Source organism: Leiobunum rupestre, chromosome 6, assembly GCF_980474605.1.
Source record: "Leiobunum rupestre chromosome 6, qqLeiRupe1.1.hap1, whole genome shotgun sequence".
Lineage (NCBI taxonomy): Eukaryota > Metazoa > Arthropoda > Arachnida > Opiliones > Sclerosomatidae > Leiobunum > Leiobunum rupestre.
The window spans coordinates 18,174,976-18,193,535 of record NC_143389.1 but is presented as its reverse complement, the minus strand read 5'-3'; the positions used below and the strand labels follow the sequence as shown (position 1 = coordinate 18,193,535).

The 18,560-nt window shown below is 40.7% G+C and overlaps 1 long non-coding RNA gene across 1 annotated transcript; it reads left to right on the top strand.

Annotated features, from left to right (window-relative positions):
- Positions 1-7,752: 7,752 nt before the first annotated feature.
- Positions 7,753-8,699, top strand: LOC149939648 (uncharacterized). The gene is made up of 2 exons (XR_016481197.1): positions 7,753-7,891; positions 7,954-8,699. It is a non-coding gene; the product is annotated as an uncharacterized LOC149939648 (long non-coding RNA).
- Positions 8,700-18,560: the final 9,861 nt, after the last annotated feature.

The window sequence follows — 18,560 nt, the reverse complement described above, 5'->3', positions numbered from 1 at the left end:
GGCCCAACAAGCACCCACGAATACGCGCAGCTGATGTGGATGTTTACTTTGCTGGTATTTAAATCGGGATCTAGATCACATCCTTGAACTCTCGGTAGGATTGTTTCAAAATCGGCGTAAAATACATACTGCACCTAATAATTTCATTTCATTAAGAGTTAAATTAAATAATTTTTATTTTTACTTTTTCCGTCCACTCATATTTATCAAAATAAAGCGTCTTCTTCTTGGTAGGGAAAACTGTTTTTTGGACGCCGTGGGTGGCGCATTCTTCGATATGCGCATCACGTCGCTGTTCCGCGTTGTTTCCACTGAATCGGTGAAGACACATTCTAATAAAGAAAATAATTAGTAGATTGCACACTAATATATTGGAAACTAAATTACCTGCAGTAATAACTTGTGCTTCTGTTTTTTGTTAGATGCTGTAGCAGTTTTCCTAGGTCTCGTATAAGACAGTAATGTCTATTCCCATCGTCAATATCTTTAGTTTCGTCGGTGATGTATAGCAAATCAACCTCCCTTTCCCTACAACACTTGTTGGCGCTTACGTAAAGGGGGAATATGTCTCCCGAAAAGCCGAACACAGATATTGATAAATTATTCATTAATTCAAATTTTTTAAGTTCCGTAGCGTTTAATTTGAAAGGGAAATTTATATCACTGGTATCAAATTCATTTTCATAAGGTGTATATTTGGAAACACTGTTAGGGTGATGAAACTTAGAAACTGGGTGAAGTTTAGCGAGAATTGACCAGAGAAAACATTTCTCATCATTTTCGTTTCTAATATTAAGAATCGCTTGACGTCGAGATAGTTTTTCAGGTAGTTCCATATACGATGACCCCCGCAACGGTTGGTAAGATGCTACATTTAATTCTACATACAGAACACGGTCAATTACCCAACCCGATCCTATCAAAAATATAATGTTTTAGTTCAAAATATAACTTATAAATTTTAGTACATACCTGTCGCTTCAAAGTTTTCCGCTGCTGACTGTATTGTTTCAATGCAGTCATTCAGCTGGTCTTCAATTACATCGACCGTTAATGTTGTCTGCATAATGCTCCGGAAATAGGGTCGTACTTCCGCACTTTGTTCCGCATCCCCCAAAGGTCTCATATAAACAGATCTTACGAGTAAGAACCATTTAATTCCACGTTTACTAGCCAGTCTTTCTACTAAAAATTTACGGAAAGCGGCTCGGTAACGTCCGATAAACATCCCCGCATCAATATCATAGTCCTCGGCATTGTAACGGATAGACGCTAGCGTATCATTTAGGGCCTGGACCATACTTGGGGATGCTGGTGGTGTTTCATCAAGTATTGGTGAGACGGGAACAGGTGATGGTGTTGGGCTGTTGGGTAAAGCTGATGCAGATGGTTGGATAGATTCCAGTTGAATGTCTTGAAGCAGAGTAGGTGATGGTGGACGGGTTGGTGATGGCGAACGTTGCATTGGTGATTGTGTGCGAGACAGGTTCATGGGTTCGGAAGGGCCGGGTGCGTTCAAGTCATGAGTTCATTGATGGCTCTTGAAATGTTCCAATCTAGCCACATTCTTACCACATACTTCACAGACAAACTTATGTCTATCACCGTGTACTTCTCTAACATGCCGATTTAAGTGGGACTTGGTAGAAAAACTTTTCGCGCACGTAGGGCAAATATGTCGGGCTTTAGGCATCTTGAATATAGCTACAGCAGTTAACCGTGGAATGACCTCCCACAACCCTATACAACCCCTTTTATAGTATATTCAAGTATCATTTGAGAACGATACGTTTCTCATACTTAAAATATTCGTTTGAAATAGTCGTGATATAGATTCAAGTGTCAAGTGTATTTAAGTACTACAATGATATTAAAATGAAGTTTAAAAATATTTCCTTTCTACTTTAACAACAAATATTCCATGACGTCAAAACACTCAAATCCACTACAATGATATTAAAATAAAGTTTAAAAATATTTCCATTCTACTTTAACAACGAATATTCCATGACGTCAAAACACTCTTAAATTCAAATTAACCGCGTCCCCCGGGTAATCCGCGCACGCGTCGCCTAGGTTATCAATTTTTACATCATTTCAATTTATTCCGTACGATAAAACGTGATAAGATATACGTTCAAGTATCTTTCGAGATAAGCGTAGATAAATGAACAAGTTGGCCTGGACACAATATGTTGATATACGAAAAAACAAATCGTCGCGAGAAATACCCTAAATACATTGACTTTTCGACGATTTTACCCCCATTTCACCCCTTAAATCCCGGACCCCGATCCCGAACCTGACCCCGTCCCCGGGGTCGGAGCCTCGCCCTTACTTTCCTTCTACTTTAATGCGTTTTTGGTTTGAAAATAATGCAAAAACATAAAATAATGCGTTTTGCAACAAGTCATTTCTCTAAGACCAAAAATTTTTAAATTCGAAAATTATTTCAAAATTGAATTTAACGTATAAAATAAGGAGAAATAAAACCAAAATCTGTAAATCGAAAATTTGGTCGTTAATGCTTTTTGGTTTTTTTTTGTTTTTATTTTGCATGTTACATAAAATGAAAGCAATTAATTAATATAGTATTGGAAGAGTCAGAGTCATCCTTGTCAAAACCAAATACGTGATTGGCGACGGTAGCGAAGCCACCACCGCCGAAATAAGACTATCGCATCAGAGTTACCTTTAAAGGTATTAGTTCTTAGCGTTGAAATAATGTTCGGAGAAGTAGCATCATGAGGACGGCTATGTATCTCACGGCGAAAGTCAGCATACAATGGGCAGACGTTAAAGAGGGGGAAGCCATCGTCTGGCTGCTGGCATAGAGTACAAAGGGGTGAAGGACGGAGGCCATATTTATGGAGCAGCGCACCCGTTGTGAGACCGCGACAATGACAGCGAGATAGCAATACCTCCGTTGGGCGGGAGAGGTGAAGTGGGGAGACCCAATCTATTCGAAGTCCTGTTCTGTCTCGGGACTGCTGAGCATCGGAAGATTATAGCCAGGACTGATAATATTGAGACCAAATAAGCGCTTTATAATGACGGCGAAGAGAGCGTGAAGAGTGAGTGAGACGTCGTTCATGTGTGTTAGGAGCTACCGTGGCGTTTTTAGCTTGTAATTATCTGGGATACCGCAGTGGGCGGGAGGTCGATGGGAATGTCCATTTGGGACAAAGTGTTAGAATAGCTGTTACAAAGGGGTCCGGATTGCGGGTCTCTAGCATCGTTAGGGCTGTGAGGGAGTCAGTGCATAAGATAATATGTTCGCTAGGAAAGTCTGAGGCGAGGCGAAGTGCTTCAAGAATGGCACAGAGATCACTGCGGGAGATGTCATGAGCTCCGTTTAGTGTGATAGAATAATCCAAGTTCAGGCTTGCCAAACGAATGCCGAGGCCTATGGGCTGGTTGCCAGTTTTGAGGGGTCAAGCGTCCGTGAAAATTAACAATGAGGTAGGTCGGAGAAGAGAGGTAAATTTCTCTAGAAATCCATGATAAAGTTCCGTTGTGGTCATCGAGGATTTAGGCCTCGGGAGATAACGCGTCCGGATCTTCACAGAGGAAACATACCATGGTGAGAGGGGGTTGGCGTTGATCGGTATCAGAGGTGCATTCAAAAGGGTAGGTTGTAGACCGTCGACCAGTTGAAGAGAGTGTGTGTAGAGACGAGTCTTAAGTGTTTGCTTCCGTTGTGGTGGAAGGACACGGAAAATGATATCTTAAACAAAGTTTGTCGGAAGGAAAGAAAATTGTGTTCTAAAAGAGTGCGTCGAGTAGGTAGAAGCAATATAGACAGTTCGGCGGTCATGGCTGCTGCTGCAGTCGAATTTGGGACCCCGAGAGTAGGTAAAAAGTAAGAGTTCTGGAGCACGGGTTGCAAATTTCCCATAGGGTATGTACGGGGTGCATACTCCATAGAGAATCAACGGGGTGCTGGAATTACCCTCGAAACAGCGACGGCTCGATCTGGGTACATTTTCCGGCATCGAGAATATGAGAAAGACCGTCGAAAACGCGAAGGAGGAAGCTGAGTTTCGTGACGAGGTATGGGACAGAGGTCCCATAAAAAGTACGGGTCGGCATCGGGAATACGTGAGAGACCGTCGAAAACGTGAAGTGACAGCCGGAGATTTATTGACGGGGTGCAATAAGGAAGCGATATAAAGGTCAGCGATAAGACGAGGTCCCGGTTTTCATCCGCACCAGAAAGCAGATATTTGTTTATACACCCCTCGAAACAGCGACGACTCGATTTGGGTACATTTTCCGTCATCGATATTATATGAGAGACCGTCAAAAACGTGAAGGGGCAAACGAAGCCGGCCAGAGTCTTAATGACCAGGAGCGCTATCGTACGAGGAGGAATCTGAGTTTCGTGACGAGGTAGGGGATAGAGGTCCGGGTGGTCTCGGATTTCAACCGCGCCAGAAAGAACTGGCTTGTTTATACTCGCGTTTCATCGGTACGAGGCGGGAGTTTACGGAAATACCCAAGAGGGTATGGCATGGGGTTCCATAAAAAAAGTGCGGATTGGCATCGTGAATACGAGAGAGACCGTCGAAAACGTGAAGTGACAATCGGAGCCAACCGGAGATTTATTGACCAGGTAGGTACGGGACGTAAATCTAAGATGAGAGTAGCGATATTACGACGATTATCATTTAATTCGAAGAAAAGAAGGAATATTTCCTAAATAGGCTTAAATTCACGTAATTGATAATGAATAAAAGATATGTTGCGCAATATAGGAACTAAGTAAAAAATCACGATGAGTACTATATAAGGAGTTTTATTTTCCGTACAACTTCATTCCGAATTTCGTCTCTTTCGCATCTTAGACTACCACTAAACCAAGGACTATTCTAGAATGTAAGTTAATAACGAATTAAAAAAATTGGGAATAATTTATAATTTATATTATTAATTAAAGGTCGGATGAAGAGTCACGCATTATCGAAGTCAACTTTCTGAGATCCAACAACGAATACGTCCTTAAAGAATTAGCGTTCTTGGTGATCGAAACAGGAGAGAGTGGAGGGTACTCTTTCCAACCACCATTTCCGTATCACGAGCTGACTGCGAAAGACCAAACACTCAATTCGTGGATCTCGCGAAATATTTGTGGGATGAAGTGGAACGATGGCGAATACGAACTGAGTGCGTTGGATGGAATCGTCACCAACATCAGAGCTAAAGCCATAACATTCTACACGAAACGCTTAGAAAAAGCACTGTACCTCTCGACCTAGTTTTGAGGAAAGTTTGTAAACGCGATAACTTCTCAACCGTTGGTTGTAGAGGGATAATTTTTCCACTTTCTAGATATGAATCGACCATTGTGAATACAAAAACGTGCGAGTCAGTGCCGTAGAACCAATATTTAAAAAGTAGTCAAAAATTACTTTTGACGTTTCCCGCCAAACTATTAATTTTTGGCGGACGAAACCGATAAATACATAGTTTGCATCCCTACGTCATCAATGACGCAGTTCCAAGTATAGATATAAGAACCAAGAATAAATATTTAATTTGAGCAAGAATGAACGATTCTATGCCGCCATTTTGCCGGTGTAGATTTCTTAGTAAAACGGGAGGGTGAACAGTTTCAATCGTCTGTTTGCGGATTTTAATTATTTTCAAAAGATTAAGAAATTAGTTTCACGTTAAAAATGGTTATCTGCCTGGTTAGAAATTGTTCGAGTAGTTCAATTACCAAGGGAGATCGAAAATTGTTTATTTTATTCGATAGCGAAGGTAATTGTAAAAAGGATGACCGCAAAGGCCTAACTTTGATAAGCTTTGTCAACTTCTTTTCGTAGATATTTCTGTCGTAATTTGATATTTTATTTAAATAACCCGGCCTTAGAATCTTATTAAGCTTTGTTTAGGGCCCATTTAAAATTTTAAAGCATAAATCTAATACGTTTTGTAGCTTTGACGATATTACCAACAAAATGGCAACCTATTTAGTAGCTACGCGCGAAATGGTTTGAATTTTTGATCGCCCTCCCAGTTTCCTTGGAGACCATAGGCCCCTCCCTTCGGTGCAAACTATGTATAACGAAAGATATTGGAAAATAAATAATAGTTGCAATTGGTTTCATCGTTCTATCTATTATAGTTTTCTAGCAGAATTAAAAAGAGGGCAAAAATTTCACCTGTCGAAGACTTTTTAAACAGAGTGTACTTATATAAAACTTCCCCCGGAGCTAAGCGAAGGTTAAGGTGTCGTATATATTAAATCCAAAGACCAAGTGTTTTTTGTGGTGCATTCTCGCGAAACTTCATCTGACAAATTCGAATAGAGAGAGAAAGGGAAAATACGAAGAATTTGAAAATGAAATAGACTACAATGACATTTAATTCCCTTTTCTATTAAACGATTTAAAACTGAAAAAATTTGAATCTAAAATTAATCCTTCCATCAACGTTTTCGGCTACGAGAACGAATTAGTTTCCCCTCTCCACGTCAGTGATAACAAAGTGTCTGAAGATCGACCAATAGACCTTCTCTATCACTTTTCTGGAGAAAACCGCCACTTCTGCCTTATTACTGATCTTAGTCGATTGCTTAGTCATTTCACTAATTATAACGGCAAAATTTGTGTTTGCCGTTATTGTTTGCACCGTTTCGCTGGAAAGAACTCGGAAAGGAACCACCGGGAACATGTCAAAAGCTGTAACGTGCAAGGTCCCCAATTTGTGAAAATGCCGCATAAAGAACCAACCTTAAAATTAAAAAAAGCGATTGGCTGCAAAAAGTAAATTCCGCAAACGTTTCACGGAATCGGGTATGTTCAACCTTCTCTTTTTATTTTTCGGTACCGTACGTGATATTCTCGGATTTTGAATCTATAATAGACAAATATCAAACATGCTCGCCAGACTATACACTATCATCAACAACAAAACTTTCCGAACATGTAGCTTGCGGTTTCAGTTACGTGGTTGTAGGACCTGACGGTAATTATACTATTAATTTTGCATTATTTTCACAATATTATCACTACGACTTATACGGTTTTACAGGAAGCCAAATCAATCTGTTACTTATCGAGGTACCGACGCCATCGACGTTTATCTTGAGAGTTTGTTGGTGGAACGGAGGAAAATCACGCAATTATTAAAGGAAAATGTTCCCATAGATCTTACTCTAGCCGAAGAAGAAATGTGCCGCAATGCCACTCACTGTTACGTGTGCGAGGGCTTCCTTACGCAAGATGATCCGGTGGTTAGAGATCACTGTCATTATTCTGGTACGAATATTACATATACATTATAAATAGTAATAATTATAGTCTTTTATTAGGTCGTTTTCGTGGAGTCGCGCATAATTCTTGTAATTTAAAACTACGAGTTGGAATATTCACGCCAGTCTTCATGCACAATTTATTAAAGCGGCTCCAAAGTTCGGTGGAAAAAATAAATAAAATTGAGCATGCTTTTCATTCCCCCCAACTCCTCACTCGGCCTTGGCAGAGGCGGGCAGAGTCAACCTTAAATTTCGCACTTTACTGACTTAACACACATTTTGCCACCGAACTTTGGAACCCTTTAAGGTTCATTATTTATTTTGCTTTTGAAACTTAGAACTGTGTTAATGTTTTGGCAATAATTTAGGTACGATGCCCATCTTTTTATGCAACGGATTGGGTTGATGAAGGAAGAGAGCATTTCATGCATTCCGTCAAACACCGAAACATATAACAGTTTCTTTTTCGGTCGTCTCCGTTTCATCGATTCCATACGTTCAAAAATTTGAAGAAACTAAACTCCCTCCCAAAGAGGCATTTTTCAACGCTCTCACTGACGGACATATTACAGATGAGAGTTACGAATCTAACCGTCAAGTGTGGGACATTTTTAAAATACAAAAATCTAGGTATTTCTCAAAAAAGCTTTTATTGAAAATAATAGTGTTACTAACGAAAATATTCTTGACAGGTGAACTGCACGATTTGTACGTTCGGATGGATACACTACAACTCGCCGATGTATTTGAAGAGTAAAAACGCGAACAAGTAAAGAGACCAAGAAGTGGGGGAGAAAACTTTATTGGGGAAAAATATGCGGTACTTCGACCGATAGGGCTTCAAGGCGAAAAACTTTATTAGGACTAACCGACAATTTGTAAATGTTTAAAATGTATTTGAAAGTTTCCTCGCTGTGTGTGTGGAATACTATGGTCTAGATTGCGTACACCGGACCAGGGTTCCCCTGGGAATCCGCGCTTCGAATGACCAGAGTTAAGTTGGAATTACTTATCGATATTGAAATGCACTTGTTTATTGAACGAGGCATTCGACGTGGTGTTTCAATGATTAGTCACCGCTTCGCCCAAGCGAATAACCCTTACATCCCCAAAACCTATGACCTCGAGCAGCCGAGAAATTACATCATGTACCTCGACATGAACAATTTGTACGGACTCGCTATGCTCGATTACCTACCAACGGGTAAGTTCGCTTGGGTCCCCGTCGAAGACCTCCTCGACTACGCCAATAAACACGCGCTTACTTTATCAGACGAGTCACCCTACGGCTTCATTTTGGAGGTTGATTTAGAGTATCCTTCCGAACTTCATGACGAACACAGTTGCTACTTGTTGCGTGGATTGTCTTGACGATAAATAACGGTGGTCAAAATAGTCATGAAAACGTTCGGTTTAATAAAAACTGTTTTAAATTATATTTATAATACAAACAAGGGCAATGTAAGCCACTTGTAAGAGACTAGTATAAGTAAAAAACATTACGGAGCGCGGCAAACATCGTTGGTGACGGTAGTAGTCGGGCGAATGTAATACCTCCTCGGCAGCTGTTTATATACCCGTAATCGGCGACTGTAGAGCCACCCTGCGACCGCAACGTGTAACAAAAACGTTAACAATCTATGCTCAGAAGTTAAGGAGCTGTGCGTTAGTATGACAAAGTTAATATAGTAGGTTTTTCCAACACTCCCCCTCTTTGGCATACCGAGTTATATATTAATTGCCCACATAACTGCATTAACATGGAACAATTGTCGAAAGTGGCGCGGTTCAGAACTTTCGTACAAATGTCCGAAAGATTGTTCCGTGACTGTACATATTCCAATTTGAAAAGATCGTTATTCAAGGCATCACGAACGAAGTGAAATCGAACGTCGATTTGTTTCGATCGCTGGTTTTCGACGTGGTTCCTTGCAAAGTAGATGGCTGATTGACTGTCGCTGTAAATTGTCGGCTGGCCAAACGTTACCCGAAACACCATCAGTTCCTTGAGGATAGGTATATACCATAACAGTTCTTTCGTTGCTTCGGACAGAGCAACGTACTCTGCCTCCATAGTCGATAGAGAAACTGATTGTTGTCTGACTGACCGCCATGCTATTGGAGATGCCCCAATGCAAACAACGTATCCACTAACGGAATTCCTAGTATCTCGGTCCGAAGCCCAGTCACTGTCACAAAATATAGTTAAATGGGGTTTCTCTACCGAATTATATACTAGACCTTCCGTAGCTGTTGTCAACAGGTAACGGGCCAGTTGCACCAGACGACACCAGTGGACATAGCCGGGATTGCTATTGTACTGTGACAGTGCTGTCACCGAATAAAGAATGTCGGGTCTTGTTCGTTGCGTAATAAATAAGACGCTACCGATCAATGCGCGGTATGGGTAAGATTTCGTTCGCTCGACCTCCTTCTCATCAGTTGGTGAGTCTGCCTTTGACACAACGATACCAGCTGGTAATGGCAAATACACAGGAGTTTCCAATGTAATCCAATAACGCTTGGCGAGTTTAGTGATGTAGCTCGTTTGATGCATTTTAAACGAACCATTCGCCCGAAACTCGAATTCGATTCCAAGGACCTTACGGACCTGTCCAAGATACTTGACTTCGAACTTCTGTGCTATTGTTCTGTAAACGTCTTCTATGCATTCTTTGTTTCTCGCCAGTACGACTAGGTCGTCCACATAGACCAGAACCAGTGCTTTCATGGGTGTATAATACACGCAATTCGTGCCGACCAGGGATTTGAAACCCATTTCATGGAAACTCTTGTTTAATTCGATGAACCATTGCCGTCCACTCTGGGGCAGCCCATACAAAACTTTCAGCAGGCGTAAGCAATGCGTGGCTGTATCTGTGGTCGTGAAGCCAGGTATTTGCTTCATATATACTTCTTGCTCCAGACTCCCGTACAAATAGGCGTTCTTTACGTCTATGTGACAATGAACCCACCCTAGACAGGTGACGAATAACATAAGGAAAAACCTTATTAAGCTGAAGCTTACAACTGGGGCAAAAGCGTCGTCATAATCAACGCCTTCGAGTTTATTATATCCTTGTGCGACTAGTCGTGCTTTGTAGCGGGTGACACGGCCCTCTGCATCTTCTTTTAGTGTGTTCACCCATCTGCACCCGACTATTTTCTTGGGCGTAGGCTTCTCTACGACTTCAGACACTCCCCTCTCGTTCAAAGTATCGACTTCATTCTGCATGGCCTGTTGCCACTGCTCGGATTGAGGGGATGTAATAGCTTCCTGATACGTCTTTGGTATCTGCAGATCGGCGCAGTAGACATCAAAGGTTTCACCATCCATACCACATATTGACTCGGGTTGAGGACCTTTGTCTATCAAATACGATGCCAGAGTTGCTGTGATCAATTTTCGGGAAAAACCAAACATCGCCTGATTATACGGCAACGCATTTGCTTCTAGATACTCCGCTAGAGATTTCCTTGATCGGAAAACCTCGCCATCCGGAGTGTAATAATACACATCTCCAACTCCCTTCGAAGCTCCAGATTGACGTATTCGTACTTCGTGTCGCCATCCTTGTGGTAATTTGTTTACAGCTGGTTAGGCCAATACCGCCTCTATGGCCACTTCTTGGATGGGTTTGTGAGCACCGGTTGTACTCTCAGTTTCTTCAACAAAATTGACGGGGATGTCCGTGCCCGGATTGTCACCAGGTGTCCGCTCAACCTCTTCGTCTTTATAATCTCCTTCGGAGGACCACTGGAAAGTCACGAAATCGTCATCTGACAGACCATGGTTGATTTGGTTGATTCCGGCTATCTTCTCATCTATTCGTACGTGTTGGCTCTCGACTACGGTGTTGCTTTCCGGTAACCACACCCTGTAGCCTCCAGTCTGGACTGCGTAGCCAACAATGACCCCCATTTTAGCTCGTCATTGTAATTTGTTGCCTCGTTGTTTCTGCGGGATATGCACGTAAGCCGGGAACTCTATCCCCAAGCTTGGAGTGTTTAGAGTGATTCTTGATACAAGCGGCCGTTCTGACCAGTTCCATCCACAGATTTTTTGAAACCCCTGACTCCTCTAAGAGCGTTTGTACCGTATTCAATAGTGTCCTGTTTATCCTCTCTGCTACGCCATTCATTGCTGGGGAGTAAGTATTTGTTCTCTCATGTCGCAAACCTTCTCTGTCGCAATAATCATCAAAAGCTCGTGAACAGTACTCAAGTCTGAGCCATAGGATATACGGTCAGATGTCGGTTCTTGTCGTCGATAAAGTTAATAAAGTAGCGAGCTCCCCCTAGCGAGACAACCTGGATGGGCCCCCAGATGTCAGAATGCACCAGTAATTTCTTACTCTGGATATCTTGAATAGGCTTGTGGCTCAACTTCGTGCTCTTGGACAGGTTACAGGCTGCACAGCTATCCAAAGAACCATGCAAATAACTGAGACCTTGTAACATGTCCTTTCACGCCACGTACTTCGTACTTCAGGTCATTTTGGTTGAGGTGACCCAGGCGACGGTGCCATAATTGAAGTAAGCTGACATCTTTGGCCGTTGCTGCATAGGTCGTCGAACGTTCCCCATTTTCCGTCTCTGGACCGTCAACCAAAACGTGTGCGTCGACTTTATAAAAGTTATCCGTAGTCAGAGGAGCATCGAATGCAAACGTTCCATCTGGAAAATAGGCTACGCATTTCTGATTTTGCCGGCAACTTCTGTAACCTGCTTGCTAAATTATTGCTTTTCCTTGGATGATTACAATTACATTACAATGCAGATAACCATGTTTGATTTTGTTGCTGGAGTCTTTTTTCTATTTAATATAAAAATATTTAAGAATATCTAAAGGAAGTTATGGAACAAAGGCTAATATTTTCAGTATGCACTGTCCATGGATTTAATAATTTTACCGAAACCTATTAAATTAAGAGAAAACATACTAATTTTAAAATCAAATTAAAACTTACCATTAAATATTTTCTAATGCAAATGGAACAGTTGGAACTCCAACGAGAACACCGCACGTTCTGAAAAACCGGAAGACGCAATGGTAATGGGCCATTTGCGCAGTTTTCATTTGCGCAGTATCCCATTTCCGCAGTTTTCCATTAGCGCGTTTTTCATTTGCGCTTTTTCCGTAAGCGCAGTTTTCCACTTGCGCAGATATTTTCCATTTGCGCGGTTTATCATTTGCGCAGGTTTTTCATTTTCGCAGGTTTGTCATTTGCGTGGTTTTCCACTTGCGCAGATTTTCCATTTGCGCGGTTTCCCAATGGGGCTGTTTTCCATTTGCGCAGGTTTTTCTATTCCGCGGCTTCTCACGACCTGAATATTCTATATTAAGCAATTGTCCTTGAAATACGATTTTTTCAGGTAGTTTATTTTTAACGTAACCTTGTTTACCATCCAACTGTGCTGCTGGTGTATTTTTAATTACCGGTCGCGCTGTCCATACCAATAATTTAAAGTTGTTTGAAGTTGACATATCGGTTGTTGAATTATTTTGTTGGGAATAAATCTTCGGTCGGCAAGCGAATCGTAGCTTCTCAGCCTTTAGGCTAAAATAAAATGGAGTATCTGTAACACTGAGGACAGTATATTGGCTGCTATTTAAATTTAGTGCCTTCCACCAAAAATGCACCATTTTAATTGCACTGCATGTTTCCTAGGGGTCAGAAATTTTTTTTTAACGGTTAGGTTAGCCGGGCGCGCCACAGGCGCGTAGGCACCGTTTTCATATAGGAGGTGTTCTTCGACAGAGGCCATTCTAACGAAATATCTTGGTATTGGCCTCTCACAAGGGACGTAACTGTCCTATGACAGAGGCCATTCCTACGAAATACAGGCAGTAGCGTCGCCAAGGGTGGGCTGAAGTGGGCTTTAGCCCCCCTGCATTTCTGAGAGGGGCCACATATTTATATTAAAAGGTCCACATGTTTATAATAAAGAGGCCACTTATTTTAATTTAAGAATTTGCTTTATCTCTAGAAATTTGTTTTATTGCCAAGAAACGTTTTTATGGAAAATCTTTCAAAATCAATTCGTTTACTCAAAAAGATAGTAGGGAGCGGAAATTGAGAGAAAGTTGAAAAGAAAAGGCCTTAAGGGAATTTAAGGAAATATCCCAGGCATGCACGTGTCCCCTCCAGGTCGGATACAAGGTCAGTAGGGGGTCCAGAAAACGCGACGAGAGCCGCAACAATAAAACGACCTTGCTCTTCTCGCTTCCTGGAAAATCTGGGATTTTTCCGATTTCACCATTTTCGCGAAATATGGTCAATCCAAGGTTCCCACTAAGGGCAACAAAATTCTTAGGGGCCACAAAATAATAAGCCCACCTATAAAAAAAACCTTAGCGCCGCTACTGAATACAGGACGATTACTGTCCTATATTGGAGGCCATTTTAACGAAATAGTTTTTATATAGAGGTAGTTATAGCAAGGCTAGCGCAACGGTTAGGTTAGCCGGGCGCGCCGCAGGCGCGTAGGCACCGTTTTCATATAGGTGTTCTACTACAGAGGACGTATATTGTCCTACGACAGAAGCCATTTTAAAAGTGGTGCTAAGGTATTAGCAGCATTTTTATCTGAAATTTAAACAATTGTTTAAGAGGTATGGCCATCATTAAAGTCGTCCTTAAAGCTGGAACTGTCAGTAAACAGTTACTACACTATGATCTTAGCCTAAAGGCCGAGAAGCTTCGAGGCGCTGTTGGACTATATATATTTTCCCAAGAGACTTATTCAACGAATGCTATTTTAACTAAGAAAAACCTAATTGTTTTTGGTATTTACAGCCCAACCGGACATTAAACCAACACTAGCAGCGCAGCTGGATGGTAAACAAGGTAATGTTAAAAATTACCTGCCAGAAATAACCTTTTTTCTAGGAAAAAGGATTAATAGTGAATATTTAAGTCATAAAAATCCCCGCAAATGGGAAAACCGTTCAAATAACAAATCTGCGCAACCGGAAAATCGCGCAAACGGGAAACTGCGCAAACGAGAAAACCGCGCAATCGGGAAAAAGCGCGCAAATGGTAAATTGCGCACATGACAAACTGCGCAAATGGGGAGCTGTGCAAATAGCAATTCCGCAAATGAGAAACAAGCAATTGGGAACGTGCGCAAACGAAAACTGCGGAAGTGGGAAGTGCGCAAATGGAAACTGCGCAAATGAAAACTGCTCAAGTGGACCCAAACCAGACGCAATACCGCGCGAATGGAGAAAATTTTAAAATTTGTCGGCACTTCCGTTATGAGAAGCAGTGCCCCAGGCGGAAAAAATCTGCAACTTAAAATGCCATCGGAAAAATAAAAAAATCAGCGCGCACCGGCCTCTAAGATTACGGAGTCACCACTCAGTAGCTCTCGTAAAAATACTAGACTTTTTGTCTCGTTAAAACGTCTCTGGAACGCGTTTTTGAAAAAGTCTCGTATTTCTACTAGACACGTCCCCTTTTTCGTAAATTTACGAGAGTTTTTCGTCTCTGGGGGCTTATTCTGTAAATATTCGAAATCCAATTTTCGATCGAAAACTAGATTTCGAACTTCGAGATCTCGACGAATGGTATTCGGTAAAGATTTCGAATAAGCATAAATCAATGCAAATTGTCGAAGTCGATTTCGACATGGTATAGGGTATCGAGATCGAATTCCCATTCGATTTTTTACAGAATCCCCTCCAGCTGGAACGGGCCCTAAGGCCCCAGGATTTTCTGACTGTACTAATAATCCTAAAAAATAACATTTTGCCCTTCTTGATAATATAATCAAGATGTGGTTTCCATGTTAATTTGCTGTGAAGGATGACACCTAGGTATTTCACCTCAGTGCTTTCCACTAGGTTAGTTCCAAATAAGGAAATACCATTATACGATCCCTGGATCCTTCTACGAGTAAATGGGACCGTGAGGTTGACCTCCTTGCATCAGCACTCAACTGATGCCTGAGCCCTCCTCATTACATACTTAACTGTCATTGAGAATTTTCCAGTGACAATGATGGCAATATCATCGGCGTAACCGAAACAGCGACATCCCCCCCTATTCAGCCTCCGCGTGAGATCATCCACTTGTGATGACGTCACTCCGTTACTAGCTCTCAGTAAAATATTCCCAAAGTGACAAACTTATGAAACAATATAGACTTATGGTATTACCTAAACAAATATTATGTCGTCTTGCGTGGTCGTGCACACTACTACATCATAAAAAATATGGAACGTTTGAGGGAAACGATAGTTTTAGTTTCACTTTAGGTTATGTAAGATTGTAGATTTTAAAGGGTTAATTCAGATTAATAAACTTGGTTACCAATTTACAATATGTATTATCAATGTCATGTAAAATAATGAAGTAATATAAAATATAGAAAAGAAAAACTTACAAACTTAAAAGTGTCAAATGAGTGAACACAATAAAGAGAAAAACTATCCGTATAATCCGTTTCCGTTAATCTAAAAACTGAACACGATCGGCTAAAACTTCGACGGAATTGGACCAACTTCTATCGACGGTTATTACTACGTTAAAATACGCGAAAAAGTAGATTAGTCCATAATTAAAAGGGATAATATAGCTAAATCCTAAACAAATTTGAAGAAATTAAAAAACTTACTACTAACTCGTACCTAATAGGTCTTCGAGCAAAAAACGCGAAACTCGGATCAAATAGATCTTCGAGTAATAAACTAAATTAAAATTAAATAAAATAGCCAGAAATTCCAACGGTAGACCGGTTTCGTTCTATTTGGAACTCATCAGTACCGTGCGGGAAATCTGGCTGGCGACTGTTAAATCTAAAGGAGAAACTAAGCCTAAACCTTAAAAATTTCAAAACGCGTTGCATATAGCAACGGAAAGCCGAAAAGGGGGAGTGTGGTGGAGAATAGAATATACGATAAGTTAAGTTAGAAGAAACCACCTATGGACTGTGAGAAGGATGATAAAATACGCGAAAAAGTAGATTAGTCCATAATTAAAAGGGATAATATAGCTAAATCCTAAACAAATTTGAAGAAATTAAAAAACTTACTACTAACTCGTACCCAATAGGTCTTCGAGCAAAAAACGCGAAACCCGGATCAAATAGATCTTCGAGTAATAAACTAAATTAAAATTAAATAAAATAGCCAGAAATTCCAACGGTAGACCGGTTTCGTTCTATTTGGAACTCATCAGTACCGTGCGGGAAATCTGGCTGGCGACTGTTAAATCTAAAGGAGAAACTAAGCCTAAACCTTAAAAATTTCAAAACGCGTTGCATATAGCAACGGAAAGCCGAAAAGGGGGAGTGTGGTGGAGAATAGAATATACGATAAGTTAAGTTAGAAGAAACCACCTATGGACTGTGAGAAGGATGATAAAATACGCGAAAAAGTAGATTAGTCCATAATTAAAAGGGATAATATAGCTAAATCCTAAACAAATTTGAAGAAATTAAAAAACTTACTACTAACTCGTACCCAATAGGTCTTCGAGCAAAAAACGCGAAACTCGGATCAAATAGATCTTCGAGTAATAAACTAAATTAAAATTAAATAAAATAGCCAGAAATTCCAATCTGGCTGGCGACTGTTAAATCTAAAGGAGAAACTAAGCCTAAACCTTAAAAATTTCAAAACGCGTTGCATATAGCAACGGAAAGCCGAAAAGGGTTTCGCGTTTTTTGCTCGAAGACCTATTGGGTACGAGTTAGTAGTAAGTTTTTTAATTTCTTCAAATTTGTTTAGGATTTAGCTATATTATCCCTTTAAATTATGGACTAATCTACTTTTTCGCGTATTTTATCATCCTTCTAACTTATCGTATATTACTACGTTAGTGGCCGCTGGACTCAGGGAAGCATAATAATACTAATACATATGCATTTATTTTTATGATTTATTATTTGAATGTTTTTCTTTAATTTACTCTGTAACTTATTTTTTTTAACTGTATCAGATGCATTTTGCAAGGTAAATTTTTATTTTATAAAAAATAAGACTACTTCCTATCACCGCCACTGCACCAAATAAAAAAAATGCTTACCTAATAGAACTAGAAAATTTGCGCCTCCAAAAATCTTTGGACCCGTACGCAGTTGCGTACCGCATTTCGCCACCCCTGCACACGTTTTTAAGAAACTCTGCTAATGAAGTTTCTTGACTTTCTTCATTTATATTTATCCTCGATTTATCGTTTTATTTCAACACCTTTACATCTGTTTAAACCGAAACAGCGACATCCCCCCCTATTCAGCCTCCGCGTGAGATCATCCACCATTAGGCACCACAACTGGGGAGAGAGAACCCCCCTGTGGGCAGCCGTGGCTGGGGTAGACCATAAGGGACCTACAGCTACGGGCCCCCCAACTAGTCCATCATGGGCCCTTTTCGCCCGGGCCCCGGGGATTCCCCCCCCTCTGCACTGGCCTGCCCTAGAGACCCTATCCAAGGCCTTTTTGAGGCAGTTCCTTCAGTAGACCTGCCCAGTGGCGTAAATAGGGACCCCGCAACCCCGCGGTGCGGGGGGCGGGCGGAGTTCCAGGCGGCCCCTTTTTAGTTCGTTTTATAACCTTGCTTTTGTTCTATCACGGCACCGTCGGCCCGAGCTTTTCAGTCTGTAGGAAAAGATTTTCGGTCATTATTTCCGATAAATCGAGGATAAATATAAATGAAGAAAGTCAAGAAACTTCATTAGCAGAGTTTCTTAAAAACGTGTGCAGGGGTGGCGAAATGCGGTACGCAACTGCGTACGGGTCCAAAGATTTTTGGAGGCGCAAATTTGCTAGTTCTATTAGGTAAGCATTTTTTTATTTGGTGCAGTGGCGGTGTTAGGAAGTAGTCTTATTTTTTATAAAATAAAAATTTACCTTGCAAAATGCATCTGATACAGTTAAAAAAAAAGTTACAGAGTAAATTAAAGAAGAACATTCAAATAATAAATCATAAAAATAAATGCATATGTATTAGTATTATTATGCTTCCCTGAGTCCAGCGGCTACTAACGTAGTAATAACCGTCGATAGAAGTTGGTCCGATTCCGTCGAAGTTTTAGCCGATCGTGTTCAGTTTTTAGATTAACGGAAACGGATTATACGGATAGTTTTTCTCTTTATTGTGTTCATTCATTTGACACTTTTAAGTTTGTAAGTTTTTCTTTTCTATATTTTATATTACTTCATTATTTTACATAACATTGATAATACATATTGTAAATTGGTAACCAAGTTTATTAATCTGAATTAACCCTTTAAAATCTACAATCTTACATAACCTAAAGTGAAACTAAAACTATCGTTTCCCTCAAACGTT